Source organism: Thalassophryne amazonica, chromosome 2 (assembly GCF_902500255.1).
Source record: "Thalassophryne amazonica chromosome 2, fThaAma1.1, whole genome shotgun sequence".
Taxonomy (NCBI): domain Eukaryota; kingdom Metazoa; phylum Chordata; class Actinopteri; order Batrachoidiformes; family Batrachoididae; genus Thalassophryne; species Thalassophryne amazonica.
This window is the reverse complement of record NC_047104.1, coordinates 101,369,625-101,384,521: the sequence shown is the minus strand read 5'-3', so window position 1 is coordinate 101,384,521 and position 14,897 is coordinate 101,369,625.

Genomic DNA, 14,897 nt, shown 5'->3' with positions numbered 1-14,897 from the left:
GCAGAAGGTCCTTTCCTTTAGCAATAATTTATATAAGCAGGGACCTTAAAGACCTGAAACTATTATAAGGATCCAGTACCTCTGTCCGTGGGTACTTTTGGCTACAAACATCAGTGTCTATTTTAAATCACTTATTAACCTATATAAGCATGCTAATAAAGTTTATAATTGGCACTTTCAAAACCATTTAAAACTACAGAAGGACCTTCAATAAATATATATTCCAGAAAGTTACAACAGGCATTATCTCCAGCTCATATTCCATACCTAGAAACCTTTAAAATAACCATACCTACCTGACTATAACCTATGGAGTAAAAAAAATAATCGTGTCAAAATGTAGCTGAGGGTAACATTTCAAAGAGTATATTTACATAGTGCCAAATGCTGCGTAAAACAAGTAAAATCAAGCATAAGTAAAAATAAGAACCAGAACATTCCAACAAACTGGGCACCTTGCAGAAGTGTTGACAGTTGCGTTAGCAGTGAGTGGTGGTGCAGATGTCTGGCTACACTGATATATTGGAACATCTAGAGTGGAACGGAGTGGTCTCATTGATGAGCAGGGAGGGCTATAAAAAGGAAAGACCTATCCTTGCATGAAAGACTTGTCAAAACTCTGAGTCCTCTGTCATATTGGCACAGCACTGTCTGCTCCTGGACATGTAAGCAAAGACTGGTAAGAATGACCTGATGTATCAAAATACTTTTTTGATACTTTTGTGGTAAATTGCTTTTCAGATGACAGTGACGATAGGATGAAATTAGATTTTTTTTTTTTTTAAGTTATTACCAAATATGGGGATCTAATAAAATGTTCTTTTTTAAATTCCAGATGATCAACATGTTTTCATTAAGGTACTTAGTAGTGTTGGTTCTTCTACTCTTCCTCACCTGTTTACTCACAGGTGCTAAACCGCTGAGGTAAAGTTTGATATCAGTTTGTGTCTTATGTCAAAGAGACAAAGCTACTTTGACCCATTCTGTGAAATTGAGTTGACAGTATTTTTCTCCTTCCCTCATAGAAAAAGATCCATCAGCGAGGTGCAGTTTATGCACAACATTCAAGAACACAAACAAGTGGAGCAAAGACAGGATTGGCTTCAGGAAAAGTTAAAGGGCATAATTGTTAATGGTGCTGAACTACATCGACAGTTAAAGAATATCAGAACCATGGTCTCAAATTATGTTTTATCAAACATGTAGGAAAGTTTAATAAAATCCAACGTATTTACCATCCTGTATCATACCAAATTTGAGGATTTGGTGTGTCAATGCTCTTTTGTTTGTTTGTTTACTTTGTATGTGTTATTTATTTATATAGTAATTTATATATTAAAATGTCAAATTGTCCAATTTTTTGCTTTCCTTTTCAATTGTATTTTGACTTTTTAATTATTTGTTAGATGCAAATTCTCAAGTACTTACAACATCTAAAGGTAGGATGGGAAAGCACTGTAGAAATGCAGTTTATTTATTAGGATGTCCAAAATGTGCTGTTTATGCAAATGAGGTCAATTGACAGATTTATATTTCTTTGCAGGCTAAATGGACTGCATTTATATAGCACTTTCCCTGTCAGACGCTCAAAGCGCTTTACAATGATGCCTCACATTCACCCATTCACGCAGACACGCTGATGTCAGGGTGCTGCCATATCACTACACACCGAAAACAACGAGAAGATTAAGGACCTTGCCCAAGCATCCGTAGTGATTGTCCAGCCAGACTGGGTTTTGAATCTAGGCCCAACGCTTAACCCCCAGACCATCACCTCCCCTATCAATATTACAATAATAATAATAACATTACATTGTGTGGAATGGGATGGTTTGTACTCTGTAGTTGAAATGATAAAATTTCCTGTCTTTGATCTTTGTCAACATGAGGATGGTGTAGTTCTCTTCAGCAACTGTCACTAAAAACATACTGTCTTCATACCACATATTGTAACCATAACGATGCACTGAATCATTTTAAAATGTCATTTATATTTCCTAAATTTATAAGAGATTCACCTGTAATTGATTTTCTAAATTAAAACAGAGCTGCCTGGAGGAAATAAAAATAAATAATTTTTGCTGAATATGTGTGTAATAAGACTGGGAATTAATAATCATTACATCATATTGCACCGTATTGGTAACTGTTGTGCACTTACAGTCAACCTCAGTAAAATGATCAATAGAGCATTTACCACATTGCCAGAAACATTCAGTATACATTTAAAGCAACATTAAATATTTTAAAGCCATGGATTAATAAAATGGAAGTTATTCAATCTACAGTATGTACATGAAACTACAGTAATTAATTTAGGTTATTGAGAGAAACGTCATCAATTAAGCTATATAATCAAAGCCAGCATCTGCTAATGCTGCACTAAATATTAAAATCCAAGTTACTGAACATTTCAGGTAGATGTACAGTATATATACATGTGCCCATGCGCTAAATATTTCAGTCATCATTTCATAAATTTTCCTTTCTCTTCACCACTGGTGTAAAACAAAACATTAGCAGTACAAAAAATTAAGTGTTTGGCTTCATATTTTCATCTCAATTTCCTTGAGCACAACTTAGAGAATAAAGTCGTAATATTATGAGAATAAAGTCGTAATTTTATGACTTCGAGAATAAAGTCATAATATTACGAGAATAAAGTCGTAATTTTAAGACTTTGAGAATAAAGTCGTAATATTACGAGAATAAATTTGTAATTTTATGAGAATAAAGTAATATTACGAGAATAAAGTCATAATATAATATTTCGACTTTTTTTCTTGTAATATTACTTTATTCTCATAATATTACAACTTTTTTCTCGTAATATTACGACTTTATTCTCGAAGTCCAAAAAAAAAAAAAAAAAAGAAATTCAGTGTGGCCCTAAAACTCTGTCAAACAAGTGGGATGATAGAAATAATTTGAGATTATTTTTTTGAAATCTCCAAGTTAATGAACAAGACAATGGCTGACGTGTCAGGAGACAGTGACACCTACTGCTGAATTACAGAACTAAACAAAGAGATAACTATGTACTGCGCTACACCTGAACACTGGAATGTTTTGTATGATGGTTAGTTGACACCCAGCCTGTTAAAAATAATTAATTAATGCATATCTGATAAATAATTAAAATAATTTCTTTTGCGATAAATAAAGTCGATCTTATCTTATCTTGTAGGTACCAAGAGATATATGAATCTCCCAAAACTTGTGCACCACCTAGCTTGTGCTTTCATTATCACACATTATTACTTCCGCTAAGGACATAATATACGGAAGCGTATTGCATTCACTGGATAAAAAAATTAGACCTCTGATCTCATAATTATGAGAGAATATCTCATAATTACGAGATCAGACTTTTTTTTTTGTAATTGCTTCCATACATAGTTGTCCATTATGAAGTCCATTTTCCTATTTGCCATGGAGGGGGAAACTGTCTATAACTGTCCAAAATCCTTTTTTGGTACCAGCCTGTAAACATCTTTATTTTTGCTGGAAAGTTGGACATTTTAACATGGTTTCCTACGGAAATGTGTTCCCATTTGAAGCCAGCCCCAAGCGGCCAATCAAGGAACTGCAACTTTTTCTCATAGGTGTCAAACTGATTCCAGAAAGAGCCAAGAGGGTGCAGGTTTTCTTTGTAACCATTTACTCCACCTGGTGGTTTCACTGATTAACTCTTTCCATCTGCTCAAAGTGATCTTAATCAGTGAAATCACCTGATGGAGTCGGTGCTTACAAAGAAAACCTGCACCCTCTTGGCCTTTTCTGGAATCAGTTTGACACTTGTGATGAGGCCATTTTCGCTTCCCATGTGGTTATGAGACGTTATGACCCTGTCAGAGTTGGTAATCCAGACTTCAGTGAGTAAAAGTCCTGCCACATATTTGTTCCATCCACCTACTTATGTAGCTGATTCCAATTAGATCATCTCTTGAGGCAGGCAGATGAGCTAATCAGTGAAATCACAGGTGCACAGGTAGAAACAATACATGGCAGGACTTTTTCTCACTGAAGCAGGGATTACCCACCTCGACCCTGTGCATTGCAAAAGCGGTGACCAGGGTATCGTTTTCGCTGATGGATGTCTGTAGACGAGATGGATCACAAACGGCTGGACAAATTTCCTTCACACCTTGTGGAAATAATACTTATATCCAGAGGTGATTAGATTTTAGAGTTTGCTCATGGGTCAAGATCAAGGAAAACATGGTCCCAAAAACACTTTATTTTTTATTAAGATTCATATATATTATCGGTTATCAAGTTGTTCACCAATGAATATGGCTTTTTACACCCTTCAGAAAACCATACAAGATTGATCATTTATAGGTATATGATAAAATCATTATCAAGTTGTTCACCAATGAATATGGCTTTATACACCCTTCAGAAAACCATATGTTTCCACTCTTGCTTGTTAAACTGGGACCCCTACAGGAAGTGGCTGGTGTAGCATGTCACACTGGTCTGACCAGAAAGTTAATCTAAAAATATGTACTTGAGTATAAAATAAAACTCACATCTACAATCTATAATATAAAGTTTATATCAACCAGAGATGTGTAAGCAGGCTCACTATGACACCCCTGCTCCAAAGCCGCGTCCACACCGGGCGCAATCAGATGCTACAAATTCGCGGGGGTCACGTGGCGACGGATGCTCCACCATCGCCCGGTGTGTTGCTCTGCTTTTGCTGCGAAAATTCGCCCTGGTGCGTCATCAAATAGGAGGAGCTTCCATTCCGCTCGCCGGCTCCAGTTGTCAGTCAAGTTAACATGACGGACCTTGATCACACGGAGGGAGTTGTTGTGGAAAGCTGACAAACGTCATGAGACATTCCCAATTCGGGGAGTATCATTATTTGCTGCAGGAGCTGTGTCTGGATGACGGCTGCTTTCAGTGGTCCTTCCGCCTCTGCGGGACCCAGTTTGAGGACCTCCTGTCCCATTCACGCACGCACATGTAAACAATAAAAAAAAAAAAAAAAAAAGAAACTCTGCTGCCTGCTGTGGGGCTGCAGCTCGCTCTTCCCCCCAAAACTCTGTCATAATTGTGTTTAGAAACCAGTCACCATTTGTTTTATTATACATCTGTGTAGTTAATCAATAAAATATTCTCCACAGATAATTCGCTCGCGCGCACATGTAAGAAACTCCGCTCCCCCTCCTGCAGGGCTGCTGCTCACTCCAAAAACTCTGTCATAATTGTGTTTAGAAACCAGTCACCATTTGCTTTATTATACATCTGTGTAGTTAAAAGTAAAATAATCTCCACAGACGATTCGCTTGCGCGCACACGTAAAAAACGAGAAAAAAGAAATTCCACTGCTTGCTCTGGGGCTGCTCCTCACTCCAAAAACGCTGTCATAATTGTGTTTGGAAACCAGTCACCATTTGTTTTATTTTACATCTGTGTAGTTGATAAGTAAAATAATCCCCATGGAGGATTCGCTCACGCGTGCAAGTAAATGAAAAAGAAACTCCGCTCCCCCTGCGGCTGCTCCTCGCTCCAAAAACTCTGTCATAATTGTGAAATAAAAGAGAAAAGAGACATAGGTCCTGCTCACAGGCTGCTACCAGATACAGGACATGTTCACATCTTCAGTCAAACTCCAGACATCTCCACGTCACTACATATTCAGTCCCTGATTGGTCGTTGCAGTGCGACAAGACGAAAAAGTTCAGATTTTTCAACTTGGGGAGGAGGGCAACACGACGTGATGCGACGCAATATCGCGCCACAAACATGCCAATCGCTCAAAATCGCTTCACTCGCGCAAATCGCGTCGCGCTGTGTGACTTGGTGCCAAAACGTGTCGTTCCATAGGGATTACATGGCAACTTGTCGCTGCTGTCGCTCACGTTGCGCCCGGTGTGAACGCAGCATAAGAGTGTCCATAAAATGAAATACCTGAACTCGTAGAATAGTCACCTTTTGGACATACGATTGACCATTATGATGTATTTCAAACAACAACAAAAAAACTAAAGTCCACTTATCTCTCCTTGAGGATGTCAGAAAATAATTAGATTGAAATTTTGTTTTTAATTGTCACATGACCTCATAAGAATAACTCCTCAACCATTCAGTGAATTTTAATGAATCTTCATGCAGTAGTTGCACACCATATGAAGATTGTGCATGAGGGAAATCATGCTGATGTAAAAGCAACTTCTCCGAAGCTGCTTTAAGGATTTCAGTGAAACTTCATACACATGTTGCTGAGTATTTATTTTATTATTAATTTTTTAACACTTGATGTTATTATGTAATCACCTCTCACATTAGGGATTAAATTTGGCTCCTTATGGATTGTCGAACAATCACCATGCTGATAAACAAGCCCACAGTGAGGAGTCCTCCAACCCTGGTTGATGTTTGCAGGCCAGCAGCACAGTGGTGCCACCAACCAGCAGCCACAGAGTCCGTATTTGTGTCATGTTCTTCATCGTCTGACGTTTCTTGGGCCTCTGCAGATTCATTCAAATTCTTGAATTCCTCTTGAATATTCTGGGCTCTCTTGAGGATCTCCTCCTCCTGTCTGCTCTCCAGCTGATCACGGAGACTCTGTATCTCCTCTTTCAGAACCTCCCTGCTGCTGTTTAGCTCCTTGATTTGTTGTTGCTGATATGACAGCTGCAGCTTTTGTTTGCCAATTATTTCTTTTTTATCAAGGAGTTCATCTTCAAGATTGTCCAGTTCCTTCTTCTGATGATGCAGAGACTTCCTCAGCGTTTCGATCTGTTTGTCCTTCTCCATGAGAGAAGAACGTTGTTCCTGATTTTTGTCCATCAGAGCAGATCTGTTCCTCTCAAATTCTTCTGCTTCCTTCTTCAGCCTTTGAATTTCTTTGTCCTTCTCCCTTTGAGATGTATTTTGCTCCCTAATATTCTTTATAAGATCAGATTTGTCCCTCTCCAATTCTTCTGCCTCCTCCTTCAGCATTTCCATCTTTTTCTGATTTTCATTTAAACGATTTTGTTTATGGGCACATTCTGCTGTGAGCTTATGAACCTTTTCTTCCCAGAGTGTCTCAAAGTCCTTAAAATCCTTCACTGTCATTGTCAGGGATTTAATATCATCCTTCTGTCTTTTAATTTGATGCTTATGATCAGATATCTCAGCCCTGAGGTGTTGGATCTCTTGCTGCATATTGCTGATAAGATCCTCCAACTGATGGTCCCAGACCATGTCCTGAGAAGGTCTGAAGGATGCCTGGTGGCTGCTGTTCTGCTTCATCACAGCTTCTCCTTCAAACACTTCGTAGTCGCACACTGTGTCCAGCTCCTGATGTCTAAATATCGTCTGATTCTGGTTCAAATTTCTTTCAAAATATTGTTGTTGACACACTCAGAGACAATATGGTTATTGACCCTCAGCAGCAGGAAATGATCTGTCTGTGTGCATAAACAGAACAAAGCAGACTAAAGTGCCTCACTTTGTCTTTGTTTGCCTTTGCCTCATTCCTCACAATTCCAAAATTGGCTTTGTGACGTCACCGAACTCCACATTAATATGCATGAGCTTTATACATATTTAAAAATTTTCTACACATAAAATAAAAAAGGCTTACAAAGCTTCAGTTATGTCATTATCTGATAACTCCAAAGTCTCTACTTCTTGAAAGTAATAAATATCGAACTAAATAGTTCATAAGTTAACTTTTATTTTTATTTCATTAGCCGCTGTGTTGGTGACGTCGACGTTAAGGGTCACTGTCACCGCCCGCGCAGGACAGGGACGTTCCATAATGTTAGCGATAACACGGGTTAGCCATATCGTTGGCGTTGTTTTGGAGTTAATTGAACTTAATCGAGCAAGTTTCAGTCACAGACTGTGAATATGAATTGTCCATTAGCTGTTGAGTTTTTCTTATTTGCGTGTGTTATGCTTTATGTTATGTTTTGTTACGAGTGACGGCGAAGGTAAGGTAACTAGTGTTCGAGTGGCAACATGACGAGTCGAAAAAAAAAAAAATCGGTCACATGACTCGTGGTGCCATCTTGGTTCCAAAATAGTGTTCGCTGTTAATCTATCTGCATGTAAATCCATCTTATTTATTTATTTATTTATTCGCTGAAAATGCGGGGGGTTTGTGCATTTGGATGCACAAATAGACACAGCAAGGGCTTCGAGATGTACAGATTCCCTTCAGATCCGAACAGAAGAAAAATTTGGGAAAATAAAGTCAGCTGTGTGGGATGGAAGCCGACATCATCATCAAAGTTTGAGAGGTAAATTTATTGTTCGGTCCCATGTACAGTAAAACTCACCTAAACTGTCATCGTATAAACCAGATATCCGCAGTCACCGGACAAAAAAGTCCCAAAGTTTTTGTATTGTTTTCCATGTAATAAACACCATATATAACAGATTTTGTACAACGGATTTTCGCTCACATCAGATAAAATGTCCGGTCCGATCGCAATGCATTTCCATTAAAAACCTCAAGCAGTCTGGACGTGCACAGTAACTGAGGTACAAATAAAAGTTCAGTATTCTGACACTGAGTAAAGTGGGACCGGAGTCATTTCCCAGATTAAAAGTCCAACCATTTATTTTTTCAAACCATGTTCAGACTGGGACCTGAAGCCTAACGTGCACCTGTTAAATCAGACACAAAAGGCTGAGACTTGACACATTTCTCTTTTTACTCCTTCCTCAGCCGTATTAGAATATTTTTTGCAGTGCGCACACTGATTAAAAATGGATCAGAAAAGTCTGCACATTTATAACACGAAGTCGGTAAAAGAGGAAAATACACAGCCTACCTTTGATTTGGAGGTGATGATTGTAGAAAGAAAAGGTTGTTGGGGTCAAATTAGTCCAGAAAAAAGCATAATCCAGCGACGGATAACTTTAAAACTGACATGCACGTCATTGCATGACACAGAGTTACAACTGTGCAGCTGCATAAAGCAGGCTTTAAATTAATTAAATAAATCATTATAAATTGTAAATTTGATAGCTTAACTATTTTTATATTTATTTTGATAGCACCTGTACGTGGATGTGTTGCTGTATGTGGTTAAATGATTTTTTTTTTAAATGTTGAAAAATATTCATTCATTCATTCAGTAGTTTAGCGCAGTTGGAACCAAAGTGGCGCCACGTTCTGAGTTGACGCCACTCCCTCAATTAAGGCACACTAACGCTAACTAGCCTGGCGCGATGCTAACAGATTTCAATTTCAATTTATTTAAATTTATTTCATTTATATAGTCAACAACATGTCTATTAGACCCCATTCCTACCAGGCTGCTCAAGGAAGCCCTACCATTATTTAATGCTTCGATCTTAAATATGATCAATCTATCTTTGTTAGTTGGCTATGTACCACAGGCTTTTAAGGTGGCAGTAATTAAACCATTACTTAAAAAGCCATCACTTGACCCAGCTATCTTAGCTAATTATAGGCCAATCTCCAACCTTCCTTTTCTCTCAAAAATTCTTGAAAGGGTAGTTGTAAAACAGCTAACTGATCATCTGCAGAGGAATGGTCTATTTGAAGAGTTTCAGTCAGGTTTTAGAATTCATCATAGTACAGAAACAGCATTAGTGAAGGTTACAAATGATCTTCTTATGGCCTCAGACAGTGGACTCATCTCTGTGCTTGTTCTGTTAGACCTCAGTGCTGCTTTTGATACTGTTGACCATAAAATTTTATTACAGAGATTAGAGCATGCCATAGGTATTAAAGGCACTGCGCTGCGGTGGTTTGAATCATATTTATCTAATAGATTACAATTTGTTCATGTAAATGGGGAATCTTCTTCACAGACTAAGGTTAATTATGGAGTTCCACAAGGTTCTGTGCTAGGACCAATTTTATTCACTTTATACATGCTTCCCTTAGGCAGTATTATTAGACGGCATTGCTTAAATTTTCATTGTTACGCAGATGATACCCAGCTTTATCTATCCATGAAGCCAGAGGACACACACCAATTAGCTAAACTGCAGGATTGTCTTACAGACATAAAGACATGGATGACCTCTAATTTCCTGCTTTTAAACTCAAATAAAACTGAAGTTATTGTACTTGGCCCCACAAATCTTAGAAACATGGTGTCTAACCAGATCCTTACTCTGGATGGCATTACCCTGACCTCTAGTAATACTGTGAGAAATCTTGGAGTCATTTTTGATCAGGATATGTCATTCAGTGCGCATATTAAACAAATATGTAGGACTGCTTTTTTGCATTTGCGCAATATCTCTAAAATTAGAAAGGTTTTGTCTCAGAGTGATGTTGAAAAACTAATTCATGCATTTATTTCCTCTAGGCTGGACTACTGTAATTCATTATTATCAGGTTGTCCTAAATGTTCCCTGAAAAGCCTTCAGTTAATTCGAAATGCCGCAGCTGGAGTACTGACAGGGACTAGAAGGAGAGAGCATATCTCACCCATATTGGCCTCTCTTCATTGGCTTCCTGTTAATTCTAGAATAGAATTTAAAATTCTTCTTCTTACTTATAAGGTTTTGAATAATCATGTCCCATCTTATCTTAGGGACCTCATAGTACCATATCACCCCAATAGAGCGCTTCGCTCTCAGATTGCAGGCTTACTTGTAGTTCCTAGGGTTTGTAAGAGTAGAATGGGAGGCAGATCCTTCAGCTTTCAGGCTCCTCTCCTGTGGAACCAGCTCCCAATTCGGATCAGGGAGACAGACACCCTCTCTGCTTTTAAGATTAGCCTTAAAACTTTCCTTTTTACTAAAGCTTATAGTTAGGGCTGGATCAGGTGACCCTAAACCATCCCTTAGTTATGCTGCTATAGACTTAGACTGCTGGGGGGTTCCCATGATGCACTGAGTGTTTCTTTCTCTTTTTGCTCTGTATGCAGCACTCTGCATTTAATCATTAGTGATTGATCTCTGCTCCCCTCCACAGCATGTCTTTTTCCTGGTTCTCTCCCTCAGCCCCAACCAGTCCCAGCAGAAGACTGCCCCTCCCTGAGCCTGGTTCTGCTGGAGGTTTCTTCCTGTTAAAAGGTAGTTTTTCCTTCCCACTGTCGTCAAGTGCTTGCTCACAGGGGGTCGATTTGACCGTTGGGGTTTTTCCGTAATTATTGTATGGCTTTGCCTTACAATATAAAGCGCCTTGGGGCAACTGTTTGTTGTGATTTGGCGCTATATAAATAAAATTGATTTGATATAGAACCAAATCACAACAAAGTTGCCTCAAGGCGCTTCACACAAGTAAGGTCTAACCTTACTAACCACATAGCTAGATATCTTTACATAACAGTTGATTAACTGTGATTAAGTCTCCCTTTTACTTTAAAAAAGAAGTGCTTGCTAATTTTTGGTCGATATCATATATAGTTAACTCTAAATGAATACATCTGTTTTTGTTCTGAATCATGACTTGATATCTTCCAGAATTCTGAAGTCATTCACTGTAAATGCATCTGCCCTCCATACAGAGAACTCAAAGGACACAGCTACGCACGGAACGTTTCGCTCAAAGACTGGTAGGTTGAGAATCTTCATAAATGTATGGCATGATGTTGACCTCGTCAACGCAGGTCCTTCTAATCATTTGGTGGATTTCAACAAAATAAACCATACATGTGAGTGTAGACTATTAAGGTGCTTATTAAATGATTATTGCCTCTGCATGGTCACAAAAAAGGCCCATGTGGTGTGTTATCAGAGTGCATAGGAGAGGAGCTCCTCCAGGTAGGTGGAGATGCTGTTCTCCAGACATTGCATACAGTCTTTGTTTTAATCTTGGAAACGGATATCATCCATATGGACTGGAAGAAAGGACCTGTTCTTCTCTGAAAAGGAATGGTGTTTCTAACAACATATAAGTGTATTACATTGCCATCTGTACTGGATAAGGTGGTTGCAAGGATTGCTTTTAGGATTTAGTTCCAGCTACTTGCTGCTCAGTGACCAGAACAGGCTGGCTGACATATGTCATGGGTTCCCATAGTTTAAGTTCTGTCTGCTTTGTGAGATGTGCCTACTGAGTTGACCTCTGCTCTGTGACAGCAGCAGCTCCTTTCCACTTGGTGTTAAAAAAAGTTTAATAATATGAGTCTGTTAAGGAATGAAGGAATGTTGATGATTTCCACTTGTCATTATTTCACAGTAAAGTGTTACACGAGGACATTGTACAAATGCAGCGGGAAACTGAAACTAATCAGAAATCATGCTACTTCTCTATATGATGTACCTGACTCTCCTGGAGCCCATGCTGAAGAGGCGTCTGTTTGGACACTCGCAGCTTATCCAAAGTGATGACGATGTTGGGGTGTGTACTATTAATTTGATAGCATTGCAGCTTAGTTATATAGCACAGTTATGTCATATTTAGTGCTAATGGTAGATATGACGACGCTGCAATACAATAATAAAATACTTTAAATCTTCCCCCTCTTATTTAGGTATAGGGATGGGTATCGAGAACCGGTTCCTTTCGGGTATCGTTAAGAAATGATTCGATCCACCGACATCAATAACCTTTTTAATTAACGATTCCCTTATTGGTCCTTCAGAGTGGCCGTTGTTTTGGGGTGTGTTTGTCAGGAAAATTATAATTTCTCTACATTGATTTGCTTTGAACCTTGAACCAATCGAAGCAGTGATTCGCAGATCGAAGCAGTGCTTCGATCATTGCTTTGTTGATTAATTTTTTTCTTTCACTTTCCCCCGCTAAAACCCTAAAGGGCATATGGTTGTGAGTCTTAATTACCTTTTTTATGTTAAACCAACCTGCTGTGATCTTCTGAAACAGTTGATAGATGTATTTTATAACTTAAAAACGGGAGCGACGCTAACACGTTAGCATGTCTATGGCATTTTCAATGTTAAAGTTAGCATTAAGCAGTTGAAGCTGTCAAGCGTTTGTTGTCGTAAAAGAGTCAAATGTATTACAAATTGTAGAAAAAGCTTGAATCTTCGACTGGACTGGGTTGCTTGACGCGAGGACGTTTTGCTTCAAATCGCAGAAGCTTCCTCAGCTAAAATTCTTGCTCTGGTGGTCTGACTTCTGTCTTGACTCTTGTAGAGAAGAATAATCAAGAAGTCACAAAAGCTGGAGTTTTAAAGGGGATAGAGAATCAAAATCATCTTTTTCATGTTTTTGGTGTTAGTTCAGAGTCTCCCCGCTGTGGGGAATACACACGAAGTGCCAGCACGTTTCAGAACCTCTGTTTCAAGTATTTCTCCTTTTTTGAATTGCCCCTAGAAAACAGTCCAATCCATTTTTGAGAGAAAACTTGCGTCACTTTTTCACCAACAGCCCCCCCACACACACACCCACACCCACCCCCTTTCACACACGCCTCTTCGAAATTAATTATTCATAAGGTTGTGCCCACCCATTCGTAACACTCGAAGAGAAGCAATGGCGAGCTACAGGTGTGCTTTCCCAGGCTGTTTTAGCGGACTACGATCTTCCCACGGAAAGCAATGTATGCGATCACTGGCTTTTATTCATTTTTAACCGCATCCCCAGTACATACAACCGCCGACTATTTCTTTGGTCTGCGCATTTCACGGAGGACAAACCTTGCACGATTTCGAGCTGGCTTCAGTCGGCATTTAATACTCAGTAGAGGGTCAGTTCCGACTCTGCGACAAAATCAACCCCAGCAATCAGTACAGCCTGTGAGTATCACATTTTCTTTTGTTTTAAATTTGTGTTGCGCCATATTCCTGTTGTAAGAATTGCACATTAGAATGGCACGTTAGCTCTGGTTTGTTCCTCTAAAGGGAATGAGCTAACCCCTTAGCAGCTAGGGACGTGTATCGAGAACCGGTTCCTTTTGGGTATCGTTAAGAAATGACTCGATCCACCGACATCAATAAGCTTTGCGCTTAACGATTATGTTATCGGTCCTTCAGAGTGGCCGTTGTTTTGGGGGGTGTTTGTCAGGAAAATGATAATTTCTGTATTGATTACAGACCCTGCAGCGGGTCCGTAAACAACTTTTCTGCAGTGCGGTTTTGCTTTGAACCTTGAACCAATCGAAGCAGTGCTTCGCAGATTGAAGCAATGTTTTGATTATTCTTTCTTTCTTTTGCTTAATTTTCTCCCGCTAAAACCCTAAAGAGCATACGTCTGTGAGTATTATTTACCTTTTCTGTGTTAAACCGACCTGTTATGTTCTTCTGAAACAGTTGACAGATGTATTTTATAACTTAAAAACGGGAGCGATGCTAACACGTTAGCATGTCTATGGCATTTTCAGTGTTAAAAGTTAGCATTGCAGCTGTCATCACGTTCGGGTGCATTTGTTTTCAGATTGTAATATTTCTTAAATTTATTTTTGTTTATATACTCAACAAAATATAAACGCAACACTTTTGGTTTTGCTCCCATTTTGTATGAGATGAACTCAAAGATCTAAAAATTTTCCACATACACAATATCACCATTTCCCTCAAATATTGTTCACAAACCAGTCTAAATCTGTGATAGTGAGCACTTCTCCTTTGCTGAGATAATCCATCTCACCTCACAGGTGCGCCATACTAAGGTGCTGATTAGACACCATGATTAGTGCACAGGTGTGCCTTAGACTGCCCACAATAAAAGGCCACTCTGAAAGGTGCAGTTTTATCACACTGCACAATGCCACAGATGTCGCAAGATTTGAGGGAGCGTGCAATTGGCATGCTGACAGCAGGAATGTCAACCAGAGCTGTTGCTCGTGTATTGAATGTTCATTTCTCTACCATAAGGCGTCTCCAAAGGTGTTTCAGAGAATTTGGCAGTACATCCAACCAGCCTCACAACCGCAGACCACGTGTAACCACACCAGCCCAGGACCTCCACATCCAGCATGGTCACCTCCAAGATCGTCTGAGACCAGCCACTCAGACAGCTGCTGAAACAATCGGTTTGCATAACCAAAGAATTT